The sequence below is a fragment of the Arachis stenosperma genome, chromosome 4 (genome assembly GCF_014773155.1).
Source record: "Arachis stenosperma cultivar V10309 chromosome 4, arast.V10309.gnm1.PFL2, whole genome shotgun sequence".
Lineage (NCBI taxonomy): Eukaryota > Viridiplantae > Streptophyta > Magnoliopsida > Fabales > Fabaceae > Arachis > Arachis stenosperma.
In genome coordinates this window covers 131,112,052-131,121,916 of record NC_080380.1, presented here as the reverse complement: position 1 = coordinate 131,121,916, position 9,865 = coordinate 131,112,052, and the positions used below count along the sequence as shown (strand labels likewise).

The 9,865-nt window shown below is 34.4% G+C and overlaps 1 pseudogene; it reads left to right on the top strand.

Annotated features, from left to right (window-relative positions):
* Window positions 1-1,135: 1,135 nt before the first annotated feature.
* Window positions 1,136-9,593, top strand: LOC130975531 (uncharacterized; annotated as a pseudogene).
* The last annotated feature ends 272 nt before the right edge of the window (window positions 9,594-9,865 follow it).

Here is a 9,865-nt window from a genome sequence, read left to right as displayed (position 1 = left end):
ATCAAAATACACTACATTAATATTTTTTGTATTATAAAACAACTTCTTATAGAATAATATGACGATTGTGCACTAGAATATATCGCACTTAAATTGTAGCGGTTAAGGCGGATTAATATGTCCTTTATAAATGGCACCAAGTTAAGCTACAGTAAGAAATTGAGTAAAGTCTTTGGACTCTAATGCACTACTTTACGTATTTTATTGTAATGTTCGAACTCTAGATGCAATTTTTACTAATATTAAAAGCATGACATATACGTAAATAAAACTGAAACAATGTATATAGAAAATTAACTGTTTTTTATTTAAAAGGTAGAAAACCCTAAAAACATGTTGTACAAAAAATGTTTAAAAGATTATTTGAAGTCAAGAATCTAATTTTTAATTGACTCAATAATATTATATCCATTATTAATTTTGTGAATTTGAATATAAATTTCAGTTAAATATAGACATTCACAATAATGCATTTATAACAATATTCAAAATTTATCTTAGCTTATCATTAATTATTTTTCAGTAAAATATATTTTTTATATTTATATAAAATTTTAAGATTATTCTTAACATTTAATTTGATTTAATTTTATACAATTCAAATAGATTTTTAATTTTATTTTTACTATTTAGATATATTAAATTTTTATTTTTTACTGTTAGAAACAAGAGGGTAATCTAAAAAAAGAGTTGTCTATTATTGAGTGAGTTCTAGAATAACACAATATGCAAGGTTATATATAGACACTATAAGAATCAAAGCAATAAGAGCTTAATATCCTATAATAAATATACAGATATGTTAATCATTATAATTGATCCTAATTACACTCTAACATCACTCCTCAAATTCCAGTGGGAGCTAAAGATAAGGGGGTGGATTTCTTACCCTATAAGAATGATTAGAGGGAAGAGGCATGATAGCAGGAGCATGATCATCATCCGGTTTGGAATCATCGAGAGATGGAGAAGGAGAAAGAGTAAGAGACTCGTGAGGTTAACTTGAGATAGAATCTTTAGAATTATCACTAGAAAAAAAATCAACATTGGGATTAGTGAAAAGCGGTGACTAAGTAGAAGGAATGGATTCAAATGAGGAGAACCTAGAAAACATGTGGTGCTCCTAGAATACAATATGACGAGATATACAAATATGTCTAAAGAGAGGATCCCAATAATGATAACCCTTGTGTTTAGTGCCATAACTGAGGAAACAACACATGCGAGCCCAAGGTTCAAGTTTGCTATGTTTATGAGGCTGAAGAAAAATGAAATAGGCATAACCAAAAGCTCAAAGAGAACTGTAATATGGAGAAGTATGATAAAGACGCTCAAAGAGATTAATGTTACCAAGGACAGAAGAAGGAAGTCTACTAATAACATGAACAGCAGTAAAAATAACTTCATGTCAAGTACGTCCAGGACACGAAGAAGAAATAAGCATTGCACAAACAGAGTCAAGAATAAGACGGTGTTTACGTTCAACCCGTCCATTTTGTTAAGACATACGAGGGCAAGAAAACTCAGACAAAGTACACTGTTCAGCAAGAAATTTAAAAGTTTGGAGTCACAGTATTTCATAGCATTATCATATAGAAAAAAATTAATGATCTTGGAAAACTGAGTTTTAATCATAGTGGCAAAGTTAATATAAATCTGAGGCAGCTCATGGCGATTAGTCATCAGATAAACCAAAGTAAAGCGTGAATAATCATAAATGAAAACTACAAAGTATCGAACTCCTCCCATAGAAGCAGTGGGAGCAGGGCCCCAAATATCAAAGTGGATAAGATCAAAAGGAGAACAAGCAAGAGATGAATTATTATGAAAAGATAAAGTTGGTTATTTTGCGGTTTGACAAAAAATACAATCAAAAGACTCATTATTTACCTTACCTAAAACATCTTTAGACACAAGAGGGCGCACTTTTTCTAAGGAGCTATGGGCAAGACAATGATGCCACAAGTGAAGGGTAGATTGAGAAGAAACAACACATAAATTTGATGTAGGAAGAATATGAAGATTCTCGAGCTCAAACAACTTTCTGAGTTCTGACCTTACATCTAGTCCCAATGATTTGTCCCGTCTGACGATCCTGCACACGATAACCAGAAATGAAAAAATTGGCATCAAAACCGAGATCAACGAGTTAACCAATAGAAATAAGATTAAAGTTTAATTTTGGAATAAAATAAGTATCAGGGATATTAAGATTTGACTATGAAATAAAACCCTTATGTATCGCACGCAAGAGGAAACCATCAGCAGTGTTGATAGAAGATGCATTTGTAGTGGTAGACAAAGATATAAAAAGATGACTCAAAGAAGACATGTGACGAAAGCAATTGGAATCAAAATACCATTTATAATTATCTGGAGGAGTGAAAAAGCAGCAAGAGTATTACCAAAAAATGAGAGAAGTTGCTTAAGAAGAGACTTAATATCAAATAAAGAGACAGAAGACAGGTTGAGAGAAGCAGAGCTGGTAGATTCAATAGCAACAGCAGAAGCAAGCACATTCTTGGAAAAGTTGGGGCGATAATGATACTTGATCTGATCAGGACATGGTGGGTGAGTAGGACAGGTAGTAATCAAATGTCTCAAGAGCTACAATAATGGCAAAACAATATTGGGTAATTGAAGCCAAGGTATCCTTTCTGCTTGCATTTTCGATATTCCATAGAGGGGTAGTCTGGGAGTAAGTGACTAAAACGATGACAATTTTGGCAAAATTTACCTTTCTTGTCTGTAGGCTGAAAAAATCCAATTTTTTCATAATAACAGAGACAAAGGGAAAAGAGAGAAGAAATTGCAAAATCAAGGCAGAAATCAAGAAAACGGGGGGACAGAATCGGAAAGAAATCGTTAAAAAAATCTTAGGGAGAGTCCCACTGTTTGCCACATCAACAGTCATGTTAGTAGAGGAGGACACGTTACAACGACGGATTGGAGGAAGAAAACACGTCAAGGATGACATGGTGGTGAACAGGAGTGCGGATCTGACGATGGGTCGGGTCAAGGCGACACACAGGCTGAAACACGAGTTGATTGAAGCTACAGGTCTTCGACACATGGACGGTTCTAGAGCGTTGATCTTAGAAACAGATCAACAATTCTAGATGCGTCTGGAAAGAAGAAAAGATTATGACAGGCAGGGAGCTTGCGGCGGCGTGTCAGGGCGGTTCTAGCGACGTGGTTGGGTTCGTTGGGCTCAGGACAATGAGACAAAGAGAATGGAGTGGTCATTGGCAAAGGAAAACGTCAGGAAAGAGATTGAAAACAAGTATAAAGAGGCTGCTTGAAGAAGAAAACAAGAAAGGCTATCAACGATTTTTCATGGAAAAAAACAACCTATGCTCTTGATACCATGTTAGAAACAAGAGAGTAATTTGAAGAAAAGGTTGTCTATTATTGAGTGAGTTCCAGAATAATACAATATACAAGGCTATATATAGATGTTAGAAGAATAAAAGTAATAAGAGCATAATATCCTATAATAAATATATAGATATGCTAAATAATTATAATTGATCTTAATTGATCTAATTGATCCTAACTATACTCTAACATTTACTATTATCTACCACAACTTTACTCACAAAGGAAATCGTCTTTCTCTACTATCACACAGAGTACCATTGCCACAACATAACCACCATCACCATTCCAACCTCCACCTCTACTCTCTTGTTCTATTGGTGCGATTTATTTAGACTTGGGAAAAAATGCGAGAATAGCATAATATTGTCAATGATAGAGAAAAGAAACTTGGAGTGTGAAAAGATAGAAGAGTGAATGTTATTTTTCTGATCTAAATCTTAGATACATAATTTATACCTATTTATGTAATAGTGCTAATAGTTCCTTAAGCTAACTTAATAACAAAATTAACTGTCATAACTAACTTATCCCCCTGTACAAAAAGAATTAATAATGGTTTGAATTTTTTTAGATATTTAGAAACTGTGATTCCACGTTTCTTTATAGAGTTGAGTTGGATTTTGAGCTGTTGTATCTTAATCTTGGAAATCTTTGCAAAATATTCTTAAATTGAACTCCAAGCCTTAAATGCATATTTGCAATCTAGCATAGTATTTTTGAATATATCATTTATAGAGGATAGCAGTCAGGTCATAAGGTAATGATCTTTGATCTTCCAATCTTCATAGGTTTATGATTCAATTCCTGCAGTTCTTGCAGCCTCGTTTCCAAATTGTGTAGAAATTTTCTCTTCAACCAAATGATCTACCAGGCTATTTGTATTGATGACATGAAACGCGAGATGCTTCCAAGTCTAGTATGAATTTTTTGTTAATTTGTTTAAGATTGGAGCAGAAAAGGTAGTGGATGAAGGTTGTTGGTAGGGTATAATGGAAGCCATGGATATAAAATTCTAAACCAATAGCACTATGATACCATGAAGGGATATGAACAAAAGTAGAAAAATTAGAGAGATTAAAACTAAAATGATTTATTATGATTCAGAATTAATTCCCTATTATATAAGGAGCTATATGTAACGACCAAATTTTCAGTATGTCTAGATCATACTGAAAACTGAGCGCTACCAACTTGTCTTCCTAATTATTATCTATTATTTATTGTATGAGTCTGTGCCTTGTTAGAGTGTTATCGTTTTATGGGTAAATTTATTTTTGAAAAAGTTTGATCTAACTTTCGGGTTGATAAGCGAAATGATCCATTGTCAAATCATAAATAATAACAAGTAAAATAGTTATAAGCAACCACACTTTTATACATCTCAAGCGGTTAACAACACTCAGATAACCAGCCTTTATTAAAGTATAGATGTCAATTAGAACAACTCTAGAAATAGCTAGATAATTACTATATATATATATATATATATATATATATATATATATATATATATATATATATATATATATATATATATGTGTGTGTGTATATCCCAAGTCCTGACCTGTTTGAGAAGTCCCTAAGTTGGCACTCGGGCTAGTCTAGACTTTTTACTCACTCAATTCTTCTAAACTACAAAAGCGAAGGAAAGTACGTTCTAGGTCTTCAAAACTCAGGTCAGGTTGAATGTCATCAAAAGGTGGATCATCATCTACTACTCCTCTGCACAATCATACATTGTCGTAGGACATCTCGCTAGTACTTCATCAAGTAGCCTCATAACAGGAGCCTCCTACAAAAGGACTTAGGTTAAAGTTCGTATTCAAACGGGGTACTGATGTTGGCTGGTCTCACAAGTCAAGCTAAGCAAGATATCTATAGAAGAACATCAAGAAAACACAAGTTTAGCAAGATTTTCTTGTAACTGAATCAAAGAGGAGGGATCCACTTAACCGGATTTTGATCCGTGAAAAGTGGCATGGATTTGAAGAGAAAGAAGAGATGATCACTTTAATCGTTTGGAATTTTGATTTGATTTTTGGTTTGGAAGAAATCAAGATTTGAAGTTCTATGTGTTCAAAGTTTTCTCTATTTTCTTTCTCTCTTATTTTCGGCCATTTAAGGTGGAAATGAGAAGTTTGAAGTGTCTTGGGGGTGGGAAAAAACATGCTTGATGTTGATTGGCTAGTTAGGGAGGTAGTTGAAAAATATCTCAGGTGTATAATTACTAAAACTAGATGTATTAGAACACACACTTAACAACACATCTAGAAATTAATATCTGAAATACTAGTATAGATGATACTAGTAACATGATTAACATGAGAATAGAAGGTATATGATGAGACATTAGCATAGCTAAAGTCATCAGAGAGTGCTGGTATTAATTTGCACCAAAAGACTGTGAATCTGATTAAACTTATCTCTTATTTTTAACTAAAGCAGATCAAATAATATTATAGTATTACTCAAGCAGCTCTAATATTGATATAATAATAATATTATATTATTATTTCTCTTCTCTCGTGAATCGAGTTCGACTCGTCAAACTGAGACTAACTATGGAAACTAGAATCTAAAACTCTTAACCGAAACAGTTCAAAAACTAAGTTTCGTGACTGTGTCGTCAAGCTTGTCACAGAAAAGATTCTTGCTTAATAATAACATAAAAATGATGTAGGTTGAGGTGTTTGATGATATAGTAAAAGTGTTTTTTTTGCTAAACTTTCAGAAACTCTACTTCTTTAGATAAAGTATCATGTATTTGAAAACTAGGTTGTATATATAATAGAGGATTATAATGTAGAACAAAATCCATTGCTTATCTATTCTAAATATAATAGTTAAGCAGTTCACTCACCGAGGCATATCCACAGTGTTCCCTCCAATTGAGCATACCCTTAGGTGACAACACGTTTGCAGCCAATGTAAGATGGTTAGGTCCTTGAAATAAGTTGTTCATTAGTTAAAGTAAATAGTTCCCTCGATGACACTCGAAATGAGAAGTAAGGGCGGATGTGGACACGTGGCTAGGGTTCGGGGACAACTAATGTCACAATGAAAATATAAGGAAACTAAAATGTTATAGAAACATGGCTCGGTGCGGAAAAGAAATTGACCTCCTCTCAACATGCCCTCTTGCCGAAATTGCAACGCAGTGAACGAAGCTACCAGTATTACTTCTAAGAATCGCGCTTACGTGACTGGCTTGCATGGTGAGAGGTCTTGGAAAAACTCAAAATGTCTGTAAAGGAAGAATCTTCTGCAACACCTGACCGGTGACTTGCAGTTAATAAAGCGATCGATTTGGTACTTCCCACTTAGACGGGCTCCGTCTGGTATTCAAAAATCATAGATTTTCCCGCCCACCACTATCATCATGACAAAAATAGTTGTGTATAAATATGAGGACCCCAAAGCTTATACAAAATATATATGTGTATTGTTATTTGGATCTGCTATAGGTTGAGCTCGATATTCTTTTTTGCTGCAAATAAATGGCTGCGAGGAAGGATTTTGTCAGGGATATCAATCCAACCAAGCTTGCCTGGTCCTTGGTTGTGGGGGTCGCTCGATTGTATGAGTTTCCAAGTTAGTGGAACAAGAATGAGATGTTTAGCTTGGAGTTGGTTTTACAAGATGAGGAGATATTTCCATCATTCATACTTATACCTTGCAGTTTCTTCTTAGGTGTGCACTAATAAGTTATGTTCATGTTATTTTTATCCAACTTACAAGGTGATAGAATTCATGCAACCATTTGCAAGCCTGGGTTGGAGTTGTTCAAAAATAGGATAAAGGAGCATTGTGTTTATAGTATGCAAAATTTTATTGTCAAGCTTAACAATGGAAAGGTTAGGACAACTCCTCACAAGTACAAGCTTAACTTTTATACAAAGACTGTGGTGGCAGTCCTACCTATTGAGACTTTTGCTTTTAACACATTCAAGTTCCGTCCGTTTCATGATCTTGATGAAAATGGTTCAACCGACGGAAATCTATTATTTGGTAAGTTTAATTGAAATAGCTTTTTCTTGTCATCCTTTGATCAGATTAGGAAGTTATACCTTTAGATTTAAAGCTATGTATTGTGACATGCAGATTACATAGGAGAGATTGTTGGAAAGGAGGAGGTCAGGGGGCTGATTACACGCACTGGTGATGAAACGAAGCTTATTACACTTCAGTTGGAAGATCTAGAGTAATGTTTATTTCTTTGGATATGTGTCAACTATGAATTTAGTATGAGTTTTCAATCATTTAAACCGAGGCTTACTTTGGGTATTACTGCGGTCATGCACTAAAGAAAAAGAAAAAATGCAATCATTATTTAAAGGGGAAGTAAAATTTTTTTTACGCCTAAATGTGTCTAAATTGTTGGATATGTTAAATAGATCATGACTCAGCAGATGTTGGTAAATTAGTTTAACATATTGTGCATATTATATTATACGGACAAACTATGTAACTTTGATGCACTACTTTATGTGATTCGTAACTAATAGTGGACAAATTAGTTAAGGTGTGGTGTTCTATTTTTCGTTCCAGAAAGCACAAAATTAAATGTACATTGTTTGGAGAATTGGTCGATGAAGTTCCTCCACATCTCGAGCGAGATGATGGGGAGCCTTTCATAATTGTGGTTCAGCTCTTTAAGTCCAACATGTACTTGAATTCTGTCAATATTCAAAGCACCTACTATGTGTTCACATGTTACTTCAATCCAAACCTTCCTGAGGTTATTGACTACAAGAAAAGGTTTGTTATTGGTGCACAAATACTTGGTTTATTCTGCATTTAGATTTCAGATTTTGAATATGATATTAGCGTATGTTAACTTTTTGCCGTATGCATAGATTGGCAACAGATTTTGTTTCCTGTTCACAACGAATTAGTCACCTGGAAGCTCAATCTCAATACTCAGTCACAGATGAGATCAATGCCGGCATTGTACCAGTGTGCACTATAGAAGAGGTTCTTAATATGACTGAGGTGAGATTGCAATCTGATAACTTAGACCGTATGTATTTCGTTACTGACTTAGACCATTTTTGTTAGGAAACGTCATGTTGGATTGTTGGGACTATTGTTTCTCTAGAGGTTGGTAAAGATGATTGGTCCTATATATCGTGTAAGACATGTCCTAAGAAGGTTGTGTAGAGCAAAGATAGGTATTGGTGTGATAATTATAGGCGTGTAGGCTTCAAGGTTATGCTAAGGTTGGTTGTTAGATCAGAAAATTTTCCTAATTTTCGTAATGCATGCTTTATATATTCAATTGGCAAATATAGTGTAGTTGCATGTAGTTATCTTTATGGGTTACGGTTAATATGTTGCTGAGATGTTAATGTAGGTATAGGCTCCAAGTAATTGTGACTGATGGAAGTGGTTGTCTGAACCTCCTTGTGTGGAATAAAGAAGCAAAGCAAATGATAGGAAAGGCTGCTGAGAAAGTTAAGGAATTATCTGTAAGTCAAATTGATTCGAGCTAAAAAAAAAATTCTCATAGAGAATGTGTTTATGCGGCTGAGTAAAACATTCTATCCTCCATGTAAAGAAATGCGAGAAAGAAAAGTCATACCCTAAATACCTGGAGAATATGATTGACAAAAGGTTCTTATTCAAGCTTAACATCATATACAAGACTATCAATGCCGTGAAAGGGGTGTACAGTGTCACAAAACTTTCGGACGACGATTCCCTCATGTCTAGTTATGGTGTGCCTAACTCTTCTTCTGATGCTTCTGTAAGTGCAGGATGTTATGCTAAGACCTAAAACTTTTCTCTGCTATTCAATGTATTGTTGTACCTAACATGATTCTTAACTTTATCTTACTTCGTGCAGTGTTTGCAGATGCTAGCTAATATCCCTATAGCTGAAACAAACGAAGATAGCAATGGTCATGCTGTAGTTTTCCTATCCAAGGTAAATAGTTTATACATGTCACATCATTCTGTTAGCTATGGTAAATAGAGATAACTATCTATAATGAAGAGGCTGCTAAGTATGTAGTTTCTGATTGTGGAGTTTGTCTGAAACTTAGGATTCTACTGTTGAGAGCAACTGCGATAGCTCATGTCAAACTCTAGCCAAGAGAACTGCTACCGATGCAGTTGATGACTCCCCAGCAGAAGCAGCCTTGTCTCCAGATGTTCAGGAATCAGCTAACAAAACATTTAAGAGGAATTGTGGAAGAAAAAAGATTGATTGAAAAGTTTGTATGGAAGTTACAGTGTTGGTTTGGTTAAGTTTGTCGTGGGACAAATCTTTTGTTAGCATTATAGCTTAATGTTTTCTTAGCCTTTCAATCTGTTTGTAGTTTATATATTGTGTGTCGTTACAATGCTCCTTCTTTTGTGATGTTTAATGTCTCCTCAATTTAGTTGCTTTGTTTATTAAGTTCTTAGGTGCATTATCTATAGCTGGCTGCAGCTGGTAATATTGTCCAAGATTTTAAGCCTTACAAATTATGTTATTTATTAG